The 26333-nt window shown below is 45.4% G+C and overlaps 1 long non-coding RNA gene across 1 annotated transcript; it reads right to left on the bottom strand.

Annotated features, from left to right (window-relative positions):
- Positions 1–1989: 1989 nt before the first annotated feature.
- On the bottom strand, positions 1990–2667 carry LOC119469268. The gene is made up of 2 exons (XR_005198075.1): positions 2535–2667; positions 1990–2302 (listed from the first exon to the last, which is right to left on the bottom strand). It is a non-coding gene; the product is annotated as an uncharacterized LOC119469268 (long non-coding RNA).
- Between the last annotated feature and the right edge of the window lie 23666 nt (positions 2668–26333).

Below are 26333 nucleotides of genomic sequence, written 5' to 3' on the forward strand. Positions count from 1 at the left end.
CCTGTTGAAGAGGCGCCGGGATCTGTGTGTTTTCCCCTGCGGCCACTCACTGCGCTGGCTTAAACAGCGGCACTGAGATTTATGGTGCTTTTTTTGCCCTGGAATCTACTGTCCTGGTTCCCTGTTCAGTCCTCTTTTTAAACAGATGAATGGGCCAAAAGGGCACCGGGACCGGTGTATTTTGTACGGAGAACCGCCGCGCTGGGGCGCTGACAAAGCAGCCACGCCAGCCGACACAGCCGAAACAGCCGCGCTGGTGACCCGTGGTGCTCCTCCGCCTGGGAATTTCCTAGTCTGTAGGCAGTCAAAATGCAGTGTCCACTCATCCTCTGAGCTTTCACTGGGAGCTGCTATCCTGAGCTGTTCCTAAATGGCCATCTTGGATCCACCCAGAGTTTTTTCTAAAAAGATTTTTTCTCCCTCCACCCTTTCATCTCTCAACCCACCCTGGGTATCACTGTACATTCATGGAATTTTAAAGATTCTATGTTTTTTTTAACCAATTTCCTTGATTATTCTTTTTGATACATAAATTATCTCAAATTTGGCCAGTGGGAGCCCTCTCAAGTTGACTTTTGTGTCCTTTTGACATATTACTATCATTCTTTGATCATTTGTTTACTTTCTGACGTAAAAAGAGGTCACAGGTTCACCTGGCATCTTTTGTGTTCCACCTGTGGAGATATTATTTTTCCCAAGGAGCCCCTTATATCAAGAATGATGTTTAGAAATCAAGATTTATGCTCCAGAGCAATGGCATCTTACTATTAGATGTCATTGCTTCAAGGACTTCTAGTACACAGAACTAGGAAACACAATTTTTAAAAAATTATGAGTTCATCGTTTTCCAAGTAAAATTTAATTTTTAAATTTTATTAAAATTTTATTATTTTTAAATTGTATTTTTTAATATTTAAGGAGCATTTATTTTTTCCTGTGTACTGTCCATTCACGTATTTGGCTCATTTTCCTACTAAATTTAGCGTTTTTCTTTTTTAAAAACTCCTTACATATTAGGGATATTAACTCATTGCAAATATTACAAATACTCTTTGCAAATAATATAAATTGCAGCTATTTTTTCACCGAGTTTTTTTTTCTTTTTTTTTTAACTTAACATTCTTGGAGTTTATTTTTCACCCAGTTTTTTATTTGTAATATCTGGCTCAGATTCAGCTGGCTGGAGCTAACTTTTGAAAAAGGGCTCCTTATTCATATAGCCAAAAATACAGGGAGAGGAAAATGAAGCTCCTGTTTTCCAGGTGTCAGGCACTGTTCTGGGCGCTTTGTGAACATTCTTCACTTATGCTTTGTGACAAATCTTTGAACATTATTCCTTATCTAAATCCCACATGGCTAAGATGTTTTAGAAGTCAGAATTTTTCCATTTTTAGAAAGGTCATATAATACATAGAACCATCTCTACTGCCCTAGCAGAACCTACAGCAGCATCCTGAAATCATATACATAAATATTTCTGTAGTGAAATATATGAATATTCCCATTCATTAAGATGAATAAAGACTATAGTTAGTTTCACCTCCCGTCAGGTCAGATTTTGCTGCCAAATGAGCTATGAAAACAACTTTTGATAGTCAGAGCTTTTCAGATTTTGGAATTGTGGCTATGACACAGTGGGCTTCTATTACCCTTGCTTTATAAGCAAGGAAAGGAATTTCTTTTTTTTTTTAACCAAATACATCTTCTGACTTTCACTCTTTTTTTATCTTTCTTTTGTAAGGAAAGAAGGAGAGGGCAAGCTTGAAGATTAAAGTGAGCCCGTGAAAATGACGGTATTTTCCTACTTCCCATCCTACCACCTCCCAGGAGCCAGGGTGAGATTGAGACAGGCTGCCCCTGCAGTAGCCCTTCAAACAATATTTTTTATACAGTTCTTTAACATTTATTTGGAGAAAAGGCTATTTGCTGCCTAGGGGATGTTCTGTGTGGGAAATGTGCAAGGGGAAAAGAAAACACACACACACATAATACCTTTAAGGGTAAACAACCTTTATCCCACATAAATGGCAATGCAGAAAACCTTACATTCCACAGCACTGAAGCCAGACTCCTAAGGCCCAAGGACGTGAGGGACATTCTGGCACTGTGACCCAAAGAAGCAGAAGTTTCCCTGGGAAAGATGCCCTGATCACCAGCCAGAGGCTCCTCAGGATTTTCCCTTCCTGAATTGGTTAACTCTGTCTGAGATTCCACAGAACAGGTCCCAAAGTCTGAATATGCCCCCCATCCATAGATGGTGACACTGTACTTAATGTAATGGGGAACAATGTTGTTCTTTCACCTAGAGAGGAAAACAGGACTTTGGAGCATGGAATTCGCCAGAATGCAGAAAAGCCCATTCTTCCTGTATGAGGTAAAATCACCCCTCAGTTACCACATCATAAAAGAGTCCTCCCAAATTCCTCTGTCCTAGATCCAGGGCTACAGCACCCAGATGCTTTCCAGCCCAGCCCACTGCCCCAGTGCTATCCCAGCTCAACTAGACACAAATCCAAGCTCCTCCAGCCACTTACCAGAGCACCTAACTCCAGCGTCCTCCTCATGCTTGCAGTTGCTCTGACCCAGGGTTCTGCAGCACAGGCCCACAGGGAGGACTCCCTGCCCCTGCACTTCACCTCATCCAGCCAGATGCTTCCATTTCCTGGGCCAAACACAGCCTCCCCCAAGGCAGCCAGGGCAGAGCCACAGCCCAGCTGCTGACATACCACCTTGCCCTCTGCCAGGCTCCAGGAGTCATCACACACCGTGCTCCGGGAGCCTTCATGCCAAACCTCCACGCGCCCTGAGCACACACTGTCTCCTCCTCTGAGTTGGAGCTTCTCTTTGTCTGAAAAGGCAGCAGCACCTCCCGTTACCTCCCCACCCCGTGGTGGGAGGGAAGGAGCTCCCAGGAGCAAATAGAGGAGGTGAGAGGGGCTGGCATACCTGTGCAGGGAGCAGCAATTGGGCAGTTCTTGGGTCTTGCTCCTGCAGAAGCAGACAGTGGGGGAGCTGAATCAGGGGCAGCTGGGGTGGTCCCACTCCGAAGAAGGCTGTCTAAGGTTCTATATTTCCAGTGTTGAATAGAGAATAGTGGCCACTAAAGACCATCGGAATATCCATGCAAAGGTAATCTTTACTGGACTAAGATGATAGTAAGAAGGAAAGAGTAGGAGGATCAAAGACATATTTGATGATAAAGGCAACAGAACCTACTATTACACTGAGAGTGGGGGGAGAAGAAAATGAAGAAGTGAAGGTTGACTCCTATGTAGTGAGCTTAAGTAATGGTGTAACAGTAGTGACATTAACTGAAATGAGGAATACGGCAGGGAGGAAAAGCTGAGGCAGGGATTGAGCAGGTGGGATCAAACATTCTGCTTTGGAAAGCTAAATGTATGATGCCCATTAGATATTCAACTGAGGACATCAACCGTATAGTCATAAAATATATGAGTTTGAAACCATGTCTATAAACTTTATAAAATTAAGCAGGGAAGAAGGGAGGGGTGGAATGAAAAATAAACCAAGCTTGCAGCACACTCAGCCGGTCAGCCTACTCTCCAACATGCTTCCTCAGAGCTGTTTGGTGCCTTTGTCCTAGAATCACATAGATCCTAGATTATAGTTCCCCTTAACTGCTCTGCAGATAACAACTTCAATGCTATGAAACATTTTTTTCCATTTGAGATACTGTTTCAGGTCCTGCATACCAGTAAAACTACTGATTCAGCTAATCTGAAGAACCCCATATGGAGTTGAACCACCAAAGAATGTGTTTCCATGCCCTGATGGTTTCATCCCACTTATCACAAGCAATCAATGACCCCAATTTTCTACAAGGATCCCTTGCCCTCCACAGTCCCCTTAAAAACCCCAGCCCAGAACTCCTCAGAGAGATAGATTTCAGTGTCTTCTCCCATCTCCTCACTTGATGCCCTGTGATCATTGAACTCTTTCTCTGCTGCAAACCCTGCTGTCTCAGTGTAATTGGTCTGTTACTGTGCAGTGAGCATACAAACATGTTGGTCCTATAACAAGTTTTAAGTTAAGGTCAGAAATAAGCTGTTGAGGCATATATTTGGAAGCTCTCAGTGTCATGACATCATGTAAAGCCAAAGATCTCAATGAGATAATCTAGGGAAAGTTTACAGCTAAGGAAGAGTAGATAATCTGATACTCAATCTTGAAACTGTCTAAAATCTAGAGATTGAGCAAAGACATTGCAAGGCAGAAAGACTAAGAACAATCAGGCCAGTCACAGTGGCTCATACCTTTAATCCCAACACTTTGGGAGGCCAAAGTGAGGGGATCTCTTGAGCCCAGGAGTTCAAGACCAGCCTGGACAACATACCAAGACCCCATCTCTACAAAAATAAAAAAATTAGGTAGGTGGGGTGGCATGTGCCTGTAATCCCAGCTATTCAAGAGGCTGAGATGACAGGATTGCTTGAGCTCAGAAGTTTGAGACTACAGTGAGCTATAATCATAACACTGCACTCCAGCCTGGATGACAGAACAAGAACTCATCTCAAAAAAAAAAAGAAGAAGAAGAAGAATTAATGAGGTAGTGTGGCTGTCAGGAAAGAAAGAAAGTTGAGGAAGAAAGAGAAGTCAACTTGTTGAATGCTGCTGAGAGAGCAAGAACAATTTTTTTAAAAGTGGTTATGTGTCATGTCCTTATCAATTCTGAGTGGTAGAGTGTGAAACTTAATTGGAATGAGTTCAGAAAAATAAGAGAAATGAAAGTTGGAGATAATGACTATTTGACCATATTTTTGAAGGCCGAGGTTGTAGAGGAGACAGAGTAGGAATAGGGCAGCAGATAAAGAGGGAAGCAGGGTAAAGGAAGAATGCTGGTTTGTTCATGGGGTTTTCAATATGTGAGGGTCTCAAGACATACACTGATGGGAATGAACTGGGGTAGAGAAGGAGAAATTGATGTTCCAGAGGAAGAATGCATGATCGAAAACGTGAAGTACTTAACAAAATGACTGCAATTAGGATCTGTAGCCCAAGGGGAAGAGCTGGCCTCAAATAAAGGCTGAGCTCATTGATGCAGAAGGCCAAGTGGGAGTGTGAAAAGGAGGGCACAGAGGTGAAAGGAAGACGAGGAAGTTAACAGCTGACAATCTTCCCAGTGAAGTACAAGGGAAGATCATCACGGAAGAGGATGGCTGGGGGTGACAGCAGTGTGGAGACGGCAGAGAATATGTAAAATATCATCTTAGAGATAGGGCAAGTGCACCTGCCAGAGAAGCACACTAGAATTTGGGGGCAGGGTGGAGTGCCCATTCAAGATTAATGTCCATGAATTCAAAAGCAGACCTGCAACATTTGGGTATTAGTCTCCAGCCATTTTACTAGTCTAGTACAGGCCAGATGGGGTTGGGTAGTTGACTTTAACCATGCTGTGCTTGCCAAGTGAGACTGACCAAGAAGAAGCAAGGGCGTTGAGTGTCCTTAAAGGAGAATGATTACAATGCTGGATCATATTATCTAATATGGTTAAGAAAAAAGAACTAAAACAGATTTACAAGAAAAAAACAAACAAGCCCATTCAAAAGTGGGCAAAGGACATGAACAGACACTTCACAAAAGAAGACATACATGAGGCCAACAAACATATGAAAAAATGCTCATCATCACTGGTCATTAGAGAAATGCAAATCAAAACTACATTGAGATACCACCTCACGCCAGTTAGAATGGCGATCATTAAAAAATCTGGAGACAACAGATGCTGGAGAGGATGTGGAGAAATAGGAACACTTTTACACTGTTGGTGGGAGTGTAAATTAGTTCAACCATTGTGGAAGACAGTGTGGCGATTCCTCAAGGACCTAGACATAGAAATTCTATTTGACCCAGCAATCCCATTACTGGGTATATATCCAAAGGATTATAAATCGTTCTACTATAAGGACACATGCACACGAATGTTCATTGCAGCACTGTTTACAATAGCAAAGACCTGGAACCAACCCAAATGCCCATCGATGATAGACTGGACAGGGAAAATGTGGCACATATACACCATGGAATATTATGCAGCCATCAAAAATGATGAGTTTGTGTCCTTTGTAGGGACATGGATGAACCTGGCAGCCATCATTCTCAGCAAACTGACACAAGAACAGAAAATCAGACACTGCATGTTCTCACTCATAGGTGGGTGTTGAACAATGAGAACACATGGACACAGGGAGGGGAGCATCACACACTGGGGTCTCTTGGGGGGAAATAGGGGAGGGACAGCGGGGGGTGGGGAGTTGGGGAGAGATAGCAAGGGGAGAAATGCTAGATATAGGTGAAGGGGAGGAAGGCAGCAAATCACACTGCCACGCGTGTACCTATGTAACAATCTTGCAAGCTCTTCACATGTACCCCAAAACCTAATATGCAATTTAAAAAATGTGCAAATATGAGAAGAGTGGAGAACTGTAAAAAAAAATGATAAGGGAAGAGATTTGCATGAAGATGCAAAATTTTTGGAAAGGAAGATTGAGTGCCGTAAGGAGAAAAGAGAAAAGTCAGAAAATGGACCAAGGGAATCAAGATTCTAAGGTGGATAGTAACTGAGGATTGGCAGTGTATGCACGGATGGAGGTGGGAGAGAAGGAAAGGGCTTAGAAATGAGGAACTCCATGAATTGACAGGTGAGGAAGCTGTTCCAGTTGTGTTGATATTACCAGGAACAAGACAAAGAAGAACCTGGCTGCTGAGCCAGGTGCTGTGGTCTTCATGGATGAGAGAAAGCGGCCAAGTTGAGTATTGAGCAACAGAAACAAACACAAGTGTGCGTGTATCACCTTATGGCATGAATTTCAAGTAGCCGTATAATGAGAACAAAGACAGAAAATGAACTGTGAAAATAACAACTGATGGTAGGAGTATATTATCCCAAGTTTCAGCAGAGAGAAAAGCATATTGAAAGAGAAACACAGAACCTGCAGTTGGCAGGGAAATCAGTATTTTCAGAGAGACCAGGTTTTGATCAGAACTTGGAAGCAAAGGAAACATGGCAAGTATTAATAAAGAAATTTGAAGATGACAGGCTCCAAATTCCAGCTGGCGCCATGGAATGTTTTGTGTCAGTGGGATACAGGGCGGCAGGTGTATTCATACACACATAAACAGACAGAGGGTCAGGGGATGAAAGCCCCACCAGGAAGATTCAGATTCTGAGAAGAGATAAATTCAAGAAGAATGATATAAGCACACCTGGCCCCCAGCCTCTCAGCAGTTCCCCATGATGTGGCAGACAAGAAGATAAACAAATGCCTGTTCAAAAGGACTTTTTTTTTTTTTTTTGGCGGTAGGGGCCCTGCTTAGAGAAGCCTCTGGCTTTGGTCCCCATTCCAGGTAATCATGCATTGCTCTCCCTTACCCTCTTCTGCTCTGGCCATGATGGAATTTTCAGCACCACGAAGATACCAGGTTCCCCCCACACCTCACTATTTACTCTGACCGAGATCTCTCCATTTAGAGTTCACCCTCCAGTTCTCAACACAAATGTGATTTATTCTTTTGCTCCAAGTACACACTTCCCCAGAAACTTCCACTTCTTCACGGCAACCAAATTTCTAATGAGTGTTTTCAGCACTGTAATGGAAGTTCGGTGAGTGAAGTGACTATATATTCTCTTCTCTGTCTCTTACCTGGAATACAAGTTTGTTCCTCCAAGGCATTCGATTACATCTGCCAACAGACTGACTTGAGAAGCTGTCTGACTGGTGTAGGCTCATCACAAAGTAAAATACCATGAGTTTAAAGAACAGGGCAGTCAGGATTGGATTCCCCAGCCTGCCCCTTTCTTCCTGTAAGGTGTTAAGCACATGACGTGACTACTACTAACCTCAGCTTCCTCACCTGCATAAAGTGTCACAATAATGTCTGCTAACAAGTTACCATGAGGAGCTTTTTTACATTTTGTACACTTTTTTACATCAAATGTTAAAAAAAAAAAAAAAAAAAAAAAAAAAGCTAACGTAATAGCACGTAATATGAGATTCATAGAACTGAGGTCCTGCCTCTTACCCTCCTGACAAGGAAATACACATGAACACAGCCTAGGACTGCATCACAAGTCCTTAGAAAATTTATCTGAGAATTGGTTCATGCTTCCTCACTTTCAATTCCAACTCCCTGCTATTGTTCACTTAAGTTGCTGTCACACAGGTTTCCATGTATTTTTTTTTTTTTACTTTCAATCTAAATTGGCACATATTGAGTGAATAACCTCAATCAAAACTTCATTTCGGCAATGTATCATCCCTTAGATTTGAAAATACAAAATTTCAATAACCACAACCTGCAGGGATTGGGCAGACACACTGATATAGACGATTAGTCACCTGCGCATGTGACATAAGTTTCCTCCCTTGGAGAGCAAGATCTGTATTTCCAAGGATCAGAAAGACACTGCCAAGCGGAGGTATCAGTTTTCTGACACTGGATTCCATCCACCCACCGGGGTCTAGAACCTTCCCTGGGAGCACGAAGAAAGTCACGAGTCCCACTGTCCCCACAGCCAAGCTGTCTGAGATGGTGGAAAAGGCTGTGGCTTCCATGCGGCTGTGGTGGGCACTGCCCCCAGTCCGGTTGTAGAAACTTCCAGCCACCCAGCACACTCCTGGTCCTCACTCACCAGCCTGAGGGCCGGGAACTCTAACACCAACAGGAGAAAAACAGCACAGTAAGTATTCCACTCTCGGTGCTGTGGATACTTTTCTTCCTTCCCACCGTAAGGGTAGTGAATGCTCATCGCCGAGATTGCTAAGTAGGTGCTATGTGAAGGCTGAAACTTCCACCGCCTTTACTCGTCTTTGCCAGCTTGTGTCTGTCTTTCTATTTCTACCAAAATGCTGTAGTGAAATATGAACAAACTTGGGCATACTGCAGAGAGGAAAGCTGAATCCTGCTTCCCAATTAAACATCTGACATACTCTGTAAAGGGACTGTGGACAGCGAGGTGGTGGGTGGAATATGGATCACAAGTATGTTCATTTTTGAATCCTAGGAAACTGTGACAATGTTACTTTACACGGCATAAGGGATTTTGCAGATATGATTAAGATAAGGGCCCCATGATGGTGAGATCTTCCTGGATTTTCCTGGAGTAACCAACACGATCTCATCACACCCTGAAACCTGCTCTCCTTAAGAGCAGATGACCCTTTCTGGCTTGGGTCACAGGGCGGTGGACTGTGGAAGAATGGTCAGACAGTGGCGATGCTGTTGGCTGGGGAAGGAAGGGACCATGAGCCAAGGAATGCAGGCAGCTTCTAGAGGCTGGAAAAGGAAGGGAAACGGATCCTTCCCCAGAGCCTCAGAGGAACACAGCCCTGCTCACACCTTGCTTTTAGCCCAGTGAGACCCGTGTGAGGCTTCCACCCTCTAGAGCTGTAAGATAAGACATGCGTGTTGCTTCAAGCCACTAACTTTGAGGTAATTGTCACAGAAGCAAAAGGAAACACAGTGGGTCTCACCATTTGGGCACCACAGATGACTGAGGAGTAAGCCCTGCTTCCAAATGGAAAGTCTGTAGAAAGTGCCCGTGTCAGGAGATACTGCTGAGAAGGAAGGCCCAGAACCTCAGCTGCTCTCATTAGGGGCAATGAGGGCCCCTAATCTTCACATCTGGGAAAGGGCAGGCACTGGGGAAGGAGCCTCCTTCCCCTTGGGCTCATGCTACACTTCCCCTCTTCCCTCAGGGCTCAGGCATCCATCCTGCAGCACCCCAGCTGCTCCCCCAGCCCACGGACAATGTGCCACGCAGACCTGAGCAGACCTGCGTCCTCTTTGTGCCTGCAGTCGTGCTGCCCCCAGCCCCGGGAGGGGCACTGCCACAAGTGGGACTCCGTTCCTGTGCAGTTCAGGTCACCCAGCCAGATGGGCCCTGACCCCACCCCAAAGTGAGCAGAGAGCATGGCATTGAGGGCCTCTCCACAGCCCAGCTGTCTGCACACCACGTGGGCATCGCTGAGATCCCAGTCGTCATCACAGATGCTGCCCCAGGAAACCCCATGATAGATCTCTACTCTCCCAGCGCAGCAGATGTCCCCATCCACCAGACGGAGCTGGCTGCCCTCTGAGGAGACAGAGTCATGTCAGTGGGGCGTTTCCACAGGGAAAGAGAAGGGTCTCTGGTTGTCCGGCCTCCCACCTGAGTAGTGGGCAGCTCCTCCCTCAAGGAGTCAGAGCCTGATGTGTCAGATGCAGAGTCACTGCACTGGGGCAGCGCTTGGGTCTGGTTTCTTTCAGAAAGAGTTACAGAACAGAGCACTGAATTCAACTAATGATAATCCAATGGTGGGATCTGAGATGGAAGCTGTTATGTAGAAGCAGTATCATAACTTCAGAGTTGAACTTCTCTGTGGGGAGTCCTGCTTCTGACAATGACAACATGTCTATTTTAAGCCCAGCATACACTAAGAATAAGTAGAAAAGCAAGAATGTGTCAACACTGTTTGTAAGCATTGCAGCGCTCCCAAGGCAACGAGAAGCCAAGCTCTCAGGAAGAAGCAAGGACCAGGCTGGAGCGCTTTCTCCGTGAGGCATTTACCAATTCAAAGGCTCTGAGAAGCTCAGCAGAAGTTTTGCTAGATTCTCGAGGCTGGAGGAACAACTGCCAAGGAGGAGCAGCCTTGATAAATGACCAGAAAAAAAAATGTAGCAGAGAAGGAAGAGTGAACTCCAAGTAGACTGTTCCTTACAGGGACAGATGCTCAACTTGTAATCATATCCTTCAAATAAGGTGTCATGCCCCTAAATCCGGTTCTTGGGAGCAGCAAAATACAAAGCTTTTGGACTGACTTCTACAATTTTTCATCTACAGTGTCTGTCAATCTGAAACACTCAGGCATATCTTAAAAAGTGGAACTGATAGACGTGAAGTAGCTTGTTGGTTACCAGAGGCTGCTGAGTAGTCGGGGGAGAGATGGGGAAACCCACGTCGCCAGGGCCTTTAGTCTGACATGCAGAGCTACATGGAGTCTTGGCAAGAGCTGCTGCTTAGACACACTGGAGTCCTGGGAACCTGGGATCCCTCACAGGACAAGACCCACAGATCCAGGATTCCAGCCACCCACCACCGCTGTTCTTGGGCAGGCACCGGCTCTGCACCTCCCTGAAACAGAGCTCCCAGAGGGAGTACACGGGTGCCATCTTTGCTGTTTCACAGCCGTCACTGCAGCTGCCCTCAGGCTCTGGGGACTCCATGGTGACTAGGGACGGGAGAAGATCCCCAGCATAGCCCAGCTGCCCTGCAGAAAAGTAGCCAGCCTGTTTTTCATGTGGGTCCTCAATCCTGTTTCCCCTCACTGGGCGGGACTACTTGACCAGGGACCCCAGCCACCCTCCCCAGCCAGGTTCCCAGGCTGGCAGTGGCTCTGCACCTCCCTCAGACAGAGTTCCCAAAGGGAGAGGCGGGCTGCCATCTGTATTGTTTCACAGCCTGACTGCTGCCGTCTGGCTCTGGGAAGTCCACGGTGACTAGGGACCGGAGCAGACCCCCAGCACAGCACAGACGCCCCGTGGAAAAGCAACCAGACTGACTTTTACATGGGTCCCTGATATGCTTTCTCCTTTCTGGGAAGGACGTCCGATCTGGGGACTCCAGCCACCACCCCTGTGGTTCTTGGGTCAGCAGCAGTTCTGTCCTTCCCTGAGCAGCTCCGAAAGGGAGAGACAGCCTGCCATCTTTGCTGTTTCACGGCTCTCACGTTGGCTGTCTCCACGCCCTGCAGAGTTCAAGGGGAAGTTGGGGCCGGTACAGATCCCCAGCACAGGGCACCTGCTACAAGGGAAAGTGGCCGGATTATCCTTCACACACGTCCTGGACCTCACGTCTTCTCATTGGGCGGCATCTCCCAACCTGGGATGCCAGCACAACCACCTTGCCCCTGCATGATCACCTCAATCCAAGGCCGCTCAGCATTTCTCCAGGGAGGAAATCCCAGAGTCAGCCCACACCCCCTCCACTACTGCAACTCCTAGTGATACCTCCCTCGCTGCTCTCAGGCTGGGGAAGAAACAAAAGGCCTATTGCTATGCTGGTAGGTATCTCCAGTGCACAGCACCCACCTGACAGAGAGGAGTTGAGCCTCTCTACTCCGGGAACCCCCAACCCCAGTCTCCACCAGGCAGGCCCCTGGCTGGACGTACAACAGCTGCCCCACCCTTAGCTGAGCACATCCACTGGTAGTGGCTCTGAATTTCCCTGGAGAGAGGCTCTCAGAGGCAACTGGCAGACCTGCTGCCACTGTCATAGCAATGTTTCTGCCCCCCGCTGTCCCTGATACGCAGAAGAAACAAAGAGCCTGAAGGCATCACCAGAGTTTACACAGGCCGCATCACCACATGAACAGAAAACCAGTCTCTCCTCACTGTGAGCCCTCCCCTTCCTGCTCCCCAACAGGCAGAGCCCTCAGCTCAGGCCAGCAGTGCAGTTACTCCATCCCCTGGCCGGACACCCCCGCTAGCAGTGGCTCTGTGCTTCTCAGAGGTGGAGCACCCAGGGGACCGAAAACCCTCTGCCACTGCCTGTTCAGTGTTACTTCCCCTGCTGCCCTCAGACCGGGGAAGGAGCAAAGACCCCAAGGGTCTTATCCACGCCCCCAGCAGGCTGCAGTTACCCTAAGAAGAGGAGATCAGTGTGTCTCCCACAGTTCTCACCCATGCACCATGCTCATCACCAGGCAGGGCCCCCCGCCCCGGCTTTGGCCCACAGTGCAGCCACCTCATCCCAGGCCAGTCACAGAGATTGGTTGCAGCTCTGCAGCTCTCTGGGGTGAAGCCCCAAGAGAAAAGTGGAAGATCCTTAACCACCTCATGGTTAAGGTCCCTTCCTCTGCTGCCTCCAGGTTAGGGAACATACACCCTGAGATGGCCCCAGGGCTTAGAACACCATGGCTTTGTGCAGCCTGAGAGCACCAGGCCATGAATTGCAGCCAGCACGCAAGTGGGAGAGAAGCCCACACTTTCAGAGCACGGAGAGGGGCACAGCGGCAACTCTGAGGAAATGTGGGGGAGCCGCGTGACTGAGAAAGAGCCTACCTACTGATCGTTAAGCTTAAGCACCACCTCTGGATCATACTCCAAACCTTCAACACCAAAAATACTTTGCTAACTGTGAAACCAAAGACAAGGAGTCAGCTACAAATAAAGACCTTACACAAAGCCTCTGCCTCTGGAAACATCCAGAAAAGAATTCTATTCACTGTACTCCATACACCACAGTTAAAGGAACACCAAGGAACAGAGATGAAAACAAACCAGTGCAAGAACTCTGGCAGCTCAAATGGCCAGAGTACCTTTCCTCCAAATGACTGCCCTAGTTCTCCAGCAAGGGTTCTTAATGAGGCTGACATGACTGAAATGACAGAAATATAATTCAGAAAATGGATAAGAACGAACATTATTGAGATTTAGAAAAGCATTGAAACCCAATCTCTGGAAGGTAAGACTCACAATAAAATGATACAGGTGCTAACAGATGAAATACTCAGTATAAAAAAAGAACTTAACTGATCAGAGAGCTGAAAAGCACAACAATTTCATAATGCAATTGCAAGTATTAACAGCAGAACGGACCAAGCTGAGGAAAAAATATTAGCGCTTGAAGACTGGGTCTCTGAGTTAAGACAGTCAGACAAAACTTTTTAGGATGAATGAAAAGAAACAAACAAAACCTCCAAGATATCTGGGATTGTGTAAAGAAGCCAATTCTATGAATCACTGGCATCCCTGAAAGAGATGGGGAGAAAGCAGGCAACTTTGAAAACATGTTTCAGGATAACATCCATGAGAACTTCCCCAACAAAGCTAGAGAGGCCAACATTCAAATTCAGGAAATGTAGCAAGCGCTACTCTCTCTGACTCAGCTGCGTCAGGTGCTCAGGGCTTGAGTCCATTACCAAAAGCTAACAGATATAATGAAAAACAAGGGTTTGTCAAGGGCATGCTTCACACAGTAAATACCAAAGTTACCTGATGGAAAACCAAGAGAAGATGGATAAATCCTGGTAAAGACCCAGTAGCTAACAAAGGAGGTTAGTCAACCATGGAAAATAAACCTGTGTTGAATAGCATTTACTTAGAGTGAGGGCAGGAAGGCTGTGCGGGAAGGTGTGGAAATTGGAAGGGAAGAAGGCAGGCCTCTGGGTTGGCTGTCCCCACAGGCCACATTCTGAATGCAGCCTTCCAGGCCCAGGTTCCTCTAAGGAATTAAAGAGGTGATGTGGTGGGGGTTGGAGAAACTGGTGTGCCTTTTGGGCAGAGGTTCCTACCTTGGACTGGAGGGCATGAGGAAAAGCCTCTTTGGCTTCAGTGCTCAGGCTGAAGGAGCGCCCAGAAGGTGGAGTGTGCAGAGTAGGCCTCAGGCAAGGGGTGAGAGTCTCCATCCAAATGAGAGGAGGACAAAGTGTGCATTTATCCTGTGGATGTCCTAACTTATTGGAAGAAGAAGCTGAGGGGTCTAGCTTCACCATTCCAGCAAGCAATTTGAGATGTTTGTCATTCAAAAGAAATATTCTCAAGGGAAGAAGATATAAGATAGCTTGTTTAACAGTTTGTTAGCTTAGCTTGAAGTAGGGCTTTTAAATATTCAGACATACAGTATGTGTATATACAAATCACCCCGTTCGTATTCCTACCTGGGCCCACAAACATTAGGGGTGAGCCTTTGTCCATACCAAGATAACAATCAAAACCTTCAATCTGTGTCCAAAGGTAAGGCTTTTTCTCCCCCCCCATATTCTGAAGCCTGTCATTCAGGACTAGGTAATTTGGGGAGAGTGGGCTCTGTTGGGTTTGGTTTTCTCCACCTGTGTGCTTCCTTCCACTTCTAGCTGCAGTGGAGGGAAAGGGGCGTGGTGTGCTGTCAGGGCAGTTCACCTTTGGCCATGTGTCTCCATGCCCCCCTCTTTTTTTATAACTAATACTCTAATACTTTAGTATGCAGTGAATAAAAAGGCAGAAAACTCTGAATTACAATAAAATTAGGCTATTTCAGAACACCAGTTTTTCACACCTGTTTTCTTAGCATACAGCCGCTCAGAAACCATACATTAAGCCTAGTTTGAATGGTCCTGAAGTTATATTATGAAGGGGTTGTAACACTTAAGAACTGACAATAGTAAAAAGGCAAAACATTAGAACCCATAGACAGGGATTTCTATCACGAGGGGTCTTTCTCATGCAGTCTTCCTCTCATGGACAATGCATCTTCATTCCACCACTTTTTTCCTAGTCCCTAAAAATTAAGCACTCGCCTCCTTGACAGGGTTCAAGGCAGCACTGCACTGGTCCTCTCTCCCGCATAGGTCCCATCTGGCCTTTCATCCCAACAAACTCCAGGCATGCAGCCAGTCCCAGCACAGCCTCTACCCTGCTGCTCTGCTCTGCGCCACTTCAGTGAGTTCAATCCATCTCCCACATGCCAAGCTCTGTGTTGTTCAGTGGAAAGCCCCCTCACTAGGCTTAAGGGGAAGGATGTGATTCCCCCCCTTCTTCCCTCTTGGTGGAGAGGGGAGCTCATAGCATTGCACAGCTCTCTTCAAGAAAAATAATAACACTTTACATTCATTTACCCTATTCATTAAATAGGTTTTCAGCCTGTTTCATACCAACCACCCTTGTGGGTTACGGTTAGAAGATGCCTTGGTTACATCAGGTAATAGCCAGTCTCTCTGTCCATTGCATTACTAAATTGATGAATAAAACATAAGTTAATAAAAATAGTCTTCTGATTTAAAATGTAAATTTTTTTTTGAAAAGTTGCAATCAATTCTTTTGAAAATAAGAACATGCTAAGTGTTAGCTTCCAGGTAGGCATGGTGGCTCACGCCTGTAATCCCAGTACTTTGGGAGGCCAAGGTGGGCAGCACTTGAAGTCAGGAGTTGGAAACCAGCCTGGCCAAAATGGCAAAACCCCGTCTCTACTAAAAATACAAAAATTGGCTGGGCATAGTGACTGACACTTGTAATCCCAGCTGAGGGGAGGCTGTGGCAGGAGAATCTCTTGAACCTGGGAGGCAGAGGTTGCAGTGAGCTGAGATCACACCACTGTACTCCAGCCTGGCAACAGAGTGAGACTCCATCTGAAAAAAACCACAGGTAGTTTCCTTAATGGTAATAATTTATCAACAATTATCAGAGAGGAAAAGGAAGAAGAGAAGAATAAGGAGAAGGAGAAGGGTTGGAAGGACATTCCCTATCTTCATTTTCATATAATTAAGGTTACCATAAAAATCTTGTCACATAAATTTTTTATACATTTCACATTATTTACTTATTATAGATATGCAGAAAGAGAATTGTTATTACTGTATTTGCAGAAAAGTAATTTATTATTGTTCGACTGGCAGATATACCAAGTTTTTTACCATATCGCTGTAGAATACCTGGAAATCTATCCATTCTCTGAATCACTCAGCGTTCTTAAGGAGAAAAGAAAAAATAAATCTACCTCCTTCATCCCATTCCGGGTCTTGGCCACTGTCTCTCCCAGAGGTGGCTGGAGTGAGGAGTGTTTACGGCAAAGAAGACTCTTGTGCTAATGAAGCACCCCAGTTTTACCACTTCCCTCTTTTCAGGGCTCCCTGAAAGCCCTCAGCTCAAGTACACATGGGATCTTCACATAGCTGTGACTGGTTCTAGACTCCTGAGTTCCAGATACTGAAATGCCTCATTTTAAAGAACAAAGTTCAGCCCAGGCGCGGCGGTTCACACCTGTGATCACACACTTTGGGAGGTTGATCACACACTTTGGGAGGTGGGCAGATCGACTGAGATCGGGAGGTCAAGACCAGTCTGGCCAACATGGCGAAACCTTGTCTCTACTAAAACTCAAAAATTAGCTGGGCGTGGTGGTGGGCACCTGGGATCCCAGCTGCTTAGGAGGCTGAGGCAGGAGAATCCCTTGACCCTGGGAGGCAGAGGTTGCAGTGAGCCGAGACTGTGCCGCTGCACTTCAGCCTGGGCAACAGAGTGAGACTCCATCTGAAAAAAAAAAAGAGAGAGAGAGAAAAGAAAAAAACAAAGTCCAAAGTCAAACTGTAATCCACTCACTCTATCAGTGGACTTGTCTAGTGTGTGAAGTCATCAGTTTCTACTGGGTGATGCTTGCTGTCGACGGTGAGTGGCTCCAGGCTGCAGCTGTGCGATTTGCTGGATCACCACAAGACGGCAGAGCTGGGAAGGACAAATTTCTGGAAGCTGAAGCAGCGAAAAGAAAGTTTAATTGCCCGATATTTTTAAAGGTCTCAATTAATATATCTATTTCAGATTTAAACATCTTAGAATGGTCTGTTGCCTATATCAAAATTTTATCAAGTTTTAACTATAAAAACTTAATGAAGACAAAAATATAAACATCAAAGAAATTGATTAGGTGGGATGACTGATGATGACTGTGAGAAGGATAGATAGATAGATAGATAGATAGATAGATAGATAGATAGATGAGATACAATGGCTATATAGAGGACTCAAGGACTCTTTTAATGCTCAATCTCTCCTGCTGTTGCATTTTATGTGAATTCCCCCTTTCAGCTAGTCACTGAATAATGCCTTGGGAGCAAAAGAGATTGTTATGATAGGAAATGAAGAAAAAGATCATTCAGATCTATCCCTCTAATTTGGGGGTCTCAAGAAGATAGTTTTGAAAATCTAAGTGACGTAATTTGGGTCTGTGTCCCCACCCAAATCTCATCTCAAATTGTAACCACCACGCATCAGAGGCGGGGCCTAGTGGGAGATGGCTGGACCATGGGGCAGATTTCTCCCTTGCTGTTCTCCCGATAGGGAGCGAGTTCTCACAAGAACTGATGGTTTTAAAGTGTGGGACTTCCCCTCTTGATCTCTCTCTCTCTCTCTCCTGCTGCCGTGTAAGATGTGCCTTGCTTCCCCTTAACTTTCTGCCGTGTTTGTAAGTTTCCTGAGGCCTTCCAAGCCATGAAGAACTGTGAGTCAATTAAACCTCTTTTCTTTATAAATTACACAGTCTCAAGTAATTCTTTATAGCAATGTGTAAACGAACTGATACACTAAGCTTTTCAAAATTTCAAGTTTACTCCCTTTATATAGGAAGAGTTTGGTCTGGTAGAACTCAGAACACAATTCTATTATAAATCATAGCTAAAGAATACGCAAAATATAATTTAAGGAAACTTTCTCCCCAGACAGAAAAATGAAGTAGAAAGTCTTTTGCTATGGGGTGGCTGCAGGGGAAGGGGCAAAGAAGAGACACGTGCAGCAGAAAATGGGAGGGAGTGACGCTGTCTGAAACAGTTAGTGACCTGCCTCCCCCACCTCCTTAGATCCGAGACCAAGAATGGAAGTCCCTTGGATGGGTTGAGATGGAAAGCCAAAAGCAAAAGGTGCTTATGCCCAATTTAGCCATCGCTGCCTTTCTCTGATCTCCACTGACCAGAGAGATCCCCAGGTGTCCCCCAGAAATAGCTATGGAGAGTGAGAAGGGCGCTAAGGTGATGCAAGCCAGGCCACTGACTCAAAACTTGACATTACCCCACGCTGCCACCCCATTCTTCACGCCCTCTCAAGCCCAGTATTACCACAATGCACCCCCGCAGTCCATGTCAGCCCCTGCTGTGGCCCTTCATCCTGCTTTCAACATGAAGGCACTTGGGTATGGGAAGGAAGCATGCACCCACTTGCAGGACCCCACCAGAGTTCAGAGACAGTGTCATGCCGCAGCCCATCCCACACAGGTGATCCGTCCTACAAATGAAGCTTCGATGCAGTTTAAAATTCTGCCTGCAGCCGGGTGTGGTAGCTCACGCCTGTAATCCACGCACTCTGGGAGGCTGAGACGGACAGATCACTTGAGATCAGGAGTTGGAGGCCAGCCTGGCTTTGTATGGTAAAGCCCCGTCTCTATTAAAAATACAAAAATTAGCCAGGGGTGGTAGTGTGCCCCTCCCAGCTACTCAGGAGGCTGAGACAGGAGAATCCCCTGAACCTGGTAGGCAGAGACTGTAACGAGCTGAGGCTGTGCCACTGCACTCCAGTCTGGGCAAAAAGAGTGAGACTCCAAGTCTGCAAACAGATTTCTTTTCCTTACCATGGAATTCTTCCTCATCTGAGCATGCTAAGACCTCTGCAGGCCACAGGCACCTGCTGAGGCTCTGATAGGGCCCACGATTGGGGGAAAACCTATACCTACTTACCTCCCTAATGGCCCCATTTTACCTCTCAGATACTGCTGCCCTAGTACCTGAAATTCTTATTTTTTTATGTGCCACTTAATTTTTGAGGCTAGATTTTGAGGGGAATGAGCATTTCCAATGTTTATAACTTAAAAGATACTCAACGAACGTTTACTGAATGCTTGAATGGCACTGTACTAGATATTTAAGAGAAATTATCTTACCTAAGAATCGGTTTTGAGAACATTACTCAGGCAATTTGTATTTTCATTTCAAAGGCATATGTTTTCAGCAATAAATAAAGCAAATTCCAATTTTCAAAAACAGAAGAAGTTTATTACGCTACAGATGTCTCCTGTCTCCAAAGATACACAGGACAAATCACAACATACTAACAGGTGGGGACCCTGAGGCCTCTTACTACATCTTAATCAGACACAGCAGAGGACGCGGTATGTTTATATATGTATTTATTATTTTGCTGCTTTTTGATTAAAATCACACAGAAATATAACAGGAAGAAAAATTTGCTGTGAAAAAAAGAACTGCAGCACTTATGTCCTACATGACGTAAGGATAGAGACAAGCTGTAAAAAGAATTGTTTTGCTTGAGAAGACAGCTTAGTTAGCCTTTCACTGCTGTGAAAGGAGAGTCCTCCTGAGCTGATGTTGAAGGATGCTGTAGAGACAACAGAATAAACAGGAAGCCCAAAATAATCACGTAGGGAGGAGATCCCATAAGCGCTGAGGCAGGAGCAAAAGGCCTCAGCCTATTTCCATATAAATAATGGAGAAGAAAGTAACTAGAAATATGACCGTAGTAGTTATTAAGTTATTCGCATGTTATTCATAGGTGATCTTAATTCTTTTACTAATGCCTCTCAGGTCAGAAGTGTGAACCTGGGGTGACATTGTGAAATGAATGACACTAAGGCAAGACGCTTTAAGCCCTCTGTCACGCCCGCGTAAGGGCTGCTGGAGGACGCCTCTGCTGTGCAGCAGTGCCAGTGCTGGGAAAGTGCCCACTGTTTAGCCAACTAGGGAAGGAGATGTCCAAGATGGCCAAGATGTCTCCATCCTCAGGGGAGTTAGGAGAAAACTCTGCTCCTCCAAGCTCTTGTGGTGGGCCTGGCGGCTGTCAGGTAGGCCCGCAGACATCTGGGGCCTTAACTGCCTGTATGTGATGCTGTTCTTCAGCGGTCATGATCCATGTCAACCTCATGATCCGATTCTGCACCTGGTTCCTTTTGTCTTAGAAAAGATAATCAGTAATAGTAATATAAATCGTAATGTTTTAGTTCTTTCTTGGTAAGTATGGAAAAGGTGCTGATGCATTAGGCTCCTTACCTCACTTCAGGTGCCAGAAATTCCTGAGCCCCAACCTGAATGGCACGTGATGTACTTGACCCTATCACTGCCACGCCCCACCTACCCTGCCCCCAGATTTGCAACCCAATAAAAGTGAGAGCATCCCGGCATTCCAGGCCACTGCTGGTCTCCACGATTTGGGTAGCAGTGGATCCCTGGGCCCAAACTCTCTTTTCTCTATCGCTGTGTCTTATGCCTTTTATTTCTATAATTTTTCGTCTCTGCACCAGCCGGGAGGGGCTCACAGAGCCCTGTAGGGCTGGATCCTATATAATCAGGAAATGTCTCAACTTCCAGTTCAATGGAATCATAATTATGTACTCTGATACGTATTTGTCCCTTGAGAACTAAGAATCTAAATCAAAGATTCCAGAGTTGCAGGAACAAGAAGCACAGGTTTTGTGTGTGGATAATAGATAGTGTTGTACTGGCCCGAGCATAGAAAGTCAACACCAAGACAAAAGTATGCCAAATTGCAGGGTCTTTATTGCCGGCGGCCACAGAGGACTCACGTCTCTCCAACCCGCGGCCCCGAAAGGAGGGTGTCAAGACCCTTTATACCTGTAAAAATCACCTTGGGAGTGAGGGTGAGGGGCGGGGGTGGGGGTGAGGGGCTTCAGACATTCCGAGGGCTAGTGGATTCTGTAAATCACCTTCTGGGCAGAGATGAGGGTGAGGGGGTTCCAGACATTCCAGTGGATTCCTGGGCAAAGATGGGGTGAGGGGGTTCCGGACATTCCAAGAGCCAGGGGACTTTTTGACATTCTGGTTGTTACTTAAGTGGTTCACAAAAGTCAAGATTAGCATTTGTTTACACATTGTCTGGGTAAGGTGGCGATTACAGTCCTTAATTACTTATTCACATTTGGGTTATAAAGAGCAGTTTCAACAGAAAGCTGAGGTATGGTTGAGGTATGCAGTTTTATGGGGCTTTTTACCATGTCACAATAGCAACGAAGAAAGCCCCTTCTCCTTCCACCCCTCTGTTCCTGGACCTATATTTTCTGACTATGGGAGAAAAACCACCATATATTGGTCATTGATTCTGATTAGACACTATATCTTATAGGACAGAACCCTAACCCCTCAAGACATTGTCACTCAGCTGATGCCATAATTGAATTATCAATAAGCTATTTTATTATTATGTCAGACCAGTTACTTCTGAGTGATGAAATGATACAGGTAAAACTGGTGAATGATGTGGATATAAACACATCGCCTGGGTTTTTTGCTGTGCGGTGAATTCCTAGCACAGAAGCAGTATTACGCAGGATACCATCATGGTGGAAAAGAACTCAGTACACCCGAGAATCAGTGCCAGCAGAAGGATGCACAGGAAAGACAAATCCATGTCAAGTAAGTATCTATTCTTGTAAGGAAAATAATCATGTCTTCATCCATGCTGGAAGAGATCTAATGTAATCAACCTGTTCATTTGTCCAAGGAGCAGCACTGGAGGAGCTTGGGAAAGCAATTGGTTGACAGTCACAAAAAAAGGTCACCTTATCAAGGTGACTTTTGAGCACCACTTCTACAACACACGACATTTAGTGAGGATTCGTATGGAGCACGAATCTCTCCACACCTGTGCCCTTACAAAAGATTGATCTACATGCCTCTTCTCTAACTCATTGTCAGTCTCCTAAGTCCCTAAACATACAGCCAAACCATCCGCCACTACCCACGAATCAGTATAGATCCATAAATTCTGGCCTTCTCTCCTTCCAGGCAAAATGGGCAACGAAGTGCACTGCTCAGAGTTCTGACCATTAAGAAGATATTTCTTCCTACCTGCCTTTCAGGATCACCCTTAAGGAATTCTATAACGCTGTGGTCATCTGCTTTGAGATGGTACCAACATATATCAGATCCATCTGTAAATCAGACCTGTAGTTTTTCCTAGTCAATTTGTCACAGGAAACTCCCCGTGGAGCTTCGGTGTGGATTAAAGGAGAGGCGGCAATGCAACGGAAAGAATGAAAGAATGAATAAGACCTAGTGTTGGCTAACAACAGGGTGACTAGATTAGATACCATGGAAGATGTTAAAATATAAAAAGGAACGTGTTTCCACAAGCAATAGCCAACATTTTTTAAACTTACGTGGCAGGAACTATTCCTTATGATAACACATAATAAATATTCTAATTTTTTTTTTCTGAGACGGAATCTTCCTCAATCACCAGGCTGGAGTGCAGTGGCCCAGTCTTGGCTCACTGCAACCTCTGCCTCCCAGGTTCAAGCAATTCTCCCGCCTCAGCCTCACAAGTAGCTGGGACTACAGGCATGCGCCACCACGCCCAGCTAATTTTTGCATTTTTCATAGAAATGGGGTTTCACCATGTTGTCCAGGATGGTCTCGATCTCCTGATGTTGTGATTGGCCCGCCTAATTATTCTAATCTTAACAACACAGGAGGTAGGGTTTTTCTTAACATTCCTATTCTCCAAAGACAAAAACCAAGTTAAGTCAGTCATCTAAGGTCACCAAAGTAGCAAATGTGGTACTGTGAAGCTGCAGAGTCAAACCCTGAGCCTATGCTATTAACTCCATACCCTGTGGCCTAGCAATCTTGCGTAGATGGAGGAGAAAGCTAAAATCTGTTGGTTGCTACTAAGGTCCTTTGGCGCCATCTGCTGTTTAGTGCCAGAGTTGGCAATTCCAAATAGTTCGGACTCCTATGATTGATGTTTTTTCCGTCCTCTTACTAGAACACATAGGCCTATGAAGTTTTCTTCTTCCACTGTCAGATCATATACTTAAACAAAAACATTGAGATTATAGATCTCATTTTAACTTCCTGCGTCCAAATAGGGGCCAGAAGAGGGTTGGTGTGCGTTTCTGTTGGAATGTTGAAGCTGTCTGACTATGTGCCTGCTTCTAGTGCAGTCCAAACTATTGAAGCTATTTTGGCTTTGAGAACCGCCGTAAAGAAGAATGAGATTCTGTCATTTGCAGCAACGTGGTTGGAAATGGAGGTCATTATGTTAAGTGAAATAAACCAGGCAAAGAAAGACAGACTTCACATGTTCTCACTTATTTGTGGGAGCTAAAAATTAAAACAATTGAACTCATGTACATAGAGTATATAGGGTGACTATAGTCAAAAATAATTTAATTATAAATTTCAAATAAATAAAAGAATATCATTGGAGTGTCTGTAACACAAAGGATACATGCTTGGGGTGATGGATATCCCATTTACCCTGTGTTTATTACCTGTTGCATTCCTGTTTCAAAATATCTCATGTAGCTCATAAATATATATACCTACTATGTACCCACAAAAATTAAAAATAATTTTTTTTCAAAAAACACCAAAAAGTAAGAGAACTGAAAATATATCATAGGGGTAGTCATGGTAGGTTTTGCAGCCTAGTAGCAGCTGCCAGATATTGCCAACAGAGTCAGCACAAGAATGTTGTTAAACTGGTGAAGTCTTTGAAAATTGTATCAAATTAGAAACATTTTTTTAACCCAAATTGAGACAAGAAGTTTATTTCTTTGTGACATGTTAGATTAAGCCATTCCGCAGGGATCGGTGACAAGTGTTCCCAGATTGTTACAAAACTTCAACTAGAGTAGAGTTTAGAGAACAAAAGATATGACCCTGAGTGGCAGTCCCATCTCAGGACAAGGGACCCATTGCCTTAGCGGTACATTAAATGTGCAGTTTGCTAGAAAACGAGCTGTGTAAGTGTCTTAGCCTAAGGTTGTGAGTGGGTTGTTTTACCCTGATTCAACTACCTCTTTCGTTTTCTTTGAAATACAAGGCTGGGCCGGGCGCGGTGGCTCAAGCCTGTAATCCCAGCACTTTGGGAGGCCGAGGCGGGTGGATCATGAGGTCAAGAGATCGAGACCATCCTGGTCAACATGGTGAAACCCCGTCTCTACTAAAACTACAAAAAATTAGCTGGGCATGGTGGTGCGTGCCTGTAGTCCCAGCTACTCAGGAGGCTGAGGCAGAAGAATTGCCTGAACCCAGGAGGCGGAGGTTGCGGTGAGCCGAGATCGCGCCATTGCACTCCAGCCTGGGTAACAAGAGCGAAACTCCGTCTCAAAAAAAAAAAAAAGAAATACAAGGCTGCCATGTAATCTGTGTCCAAATTTTAATAGCTTTCATCTATTGTTTGAAAAAATGAGAGTTTGTTTTCCTACATGAATTTTCCAAGATGGTAGGCAGAGAGTCCAACATGATTTCAGGATCCCAGGGAAACTCCAGCCTCTCATTCAGAAGCAGTGTCTCAGAGGCTGTATATTTCTAAAGAAAAACAAATGGGTACATTGAATAAAACATAGTTGTACAGTTTCCACTTGAGGAAACTTTGACCTAGAATAGTTTGCCTGTCTCCAGAATATTCTTAAAGACGAGAAAGTGTCCCAGTTGCAATGAATTCCTATTTTAGTTGATATAAGAAAGACCATTAAGCATCTTTATGAATCCTGGAAGGACTCTTAAAGGCTACTGTGATAGATCACTATCATTATAGTGCTCAATAAATCATACCTCCCTGTATCCACATCTCTTTGCAGTGTGCCATTTCTTCTCTTCCCATCAAGAGATGGAGTCTATTTCTTCACACCCTTGATTCTGGGTTGAACTTACAAGTTTGTAAAATAACATCTCACTGATAACTTCCCCTCCCTCCAGTTACCATCCTGCTCCACATTGAACTGAAAACTGCATGTCTCTTGCTGACCACCACAAAGGGACAACAGCCAGGGACTTACCGTGAAGGGACTTAGGGTAAAGGCACAGTGCACCCCATACAACTCAGGGAGGGGAGGAATGTATGGGTGCACACGCAGGGCACTCGCTCTGCAGCAGGGCCTACCGTGTCCCTGTTGGCCTCCTAAGTCATTCCAGCTTGGGTGTATGGATGGAGACTGTAAAGCCCCTCCAGACAGCCCAAGCCACCAAGGGTCATTCTCCACAGGGACAGGCAGCCCCAGTTATGCCTGCCATGATGCAGCAGTCTGACCTCCTGTCTGCATAACCAAAGGCAGAGCCTTGTAAAATGAATAATTTGCTTTGACCAATGAAAGGTGGCAGGAGTGAGATTATGTGAGATCCAGAGACTTGCTCTTGAGAGCCTCTTGAGAGGCTATGTCATTTTGACACCCTGAGTCCGCCATGCTGTGATGAGGCTGTCTAGCCTACTGAGGAATTCTCCACCTTGGAGCACCCCAGCCCTAGTTGAGTCATCAGATGATGGCAGGTGGCCCCATGAATGTTCCCCAGTGAGTACAGCAAAGAAACGCCCATATTGCCAATCCACAGAATAGTCAGAAATATATTGTTGTTGTTGTTCTAAGCCATTAAACTTTGAAGTGGTTTTTATGAAGCAAGATATAACTAATACACTTCCCAAGAAAATGTAAATCCCGCCGGGCGCAGCGGCTCAAGCCTGTAATCCCAGCACTTTGGGAGGCCGAGGCGGGTGGATCACGAGGTCAAGAGATCGAGACCATCCTGGTCAACATGGTGAAACCCCGTCTCTACTAAAAATACAAAACATTAGCTGGGCATGGTGGCGCGTGCCTGTAATCCCAGCTACTCGGGAGGTTGAGGCAGGAGAATTGCCTGAACCCAGGAGGCAGAGGTTGCGGTGAGCCGAGATCGCGCCATTGCACTCCAGCCTGGGTAACAAGAGTGAAACTCCGTCTCAAAAAAAAAAAAGAAAAGAAAATGTAAATCCCAAACCCGGCTCTGAATGCCTTAGGCGCACTTGCCCTTTATGAAAAACTTTCCCACTTGGAAAATGAGAGCATAGTCCTAATTGTCACCACG

The sequence above is a fragment of the Cebus imitator genome, unplaced genomic scaffold (assembly GCF_001604975.1).
Source record: "Cebus imitator isolate Cc_AM_T3 unplaced genomic scaffold, Cebus_imitator-1.0 Scaffold614, whole genome shotgun sequence".
In the NCBI taxonomy this organism is placed as follows: Eukaryota; Metazoa; Chordata; class Mammalia; order Primates; family Cebidae; genus Cebus; species Cebus imitator.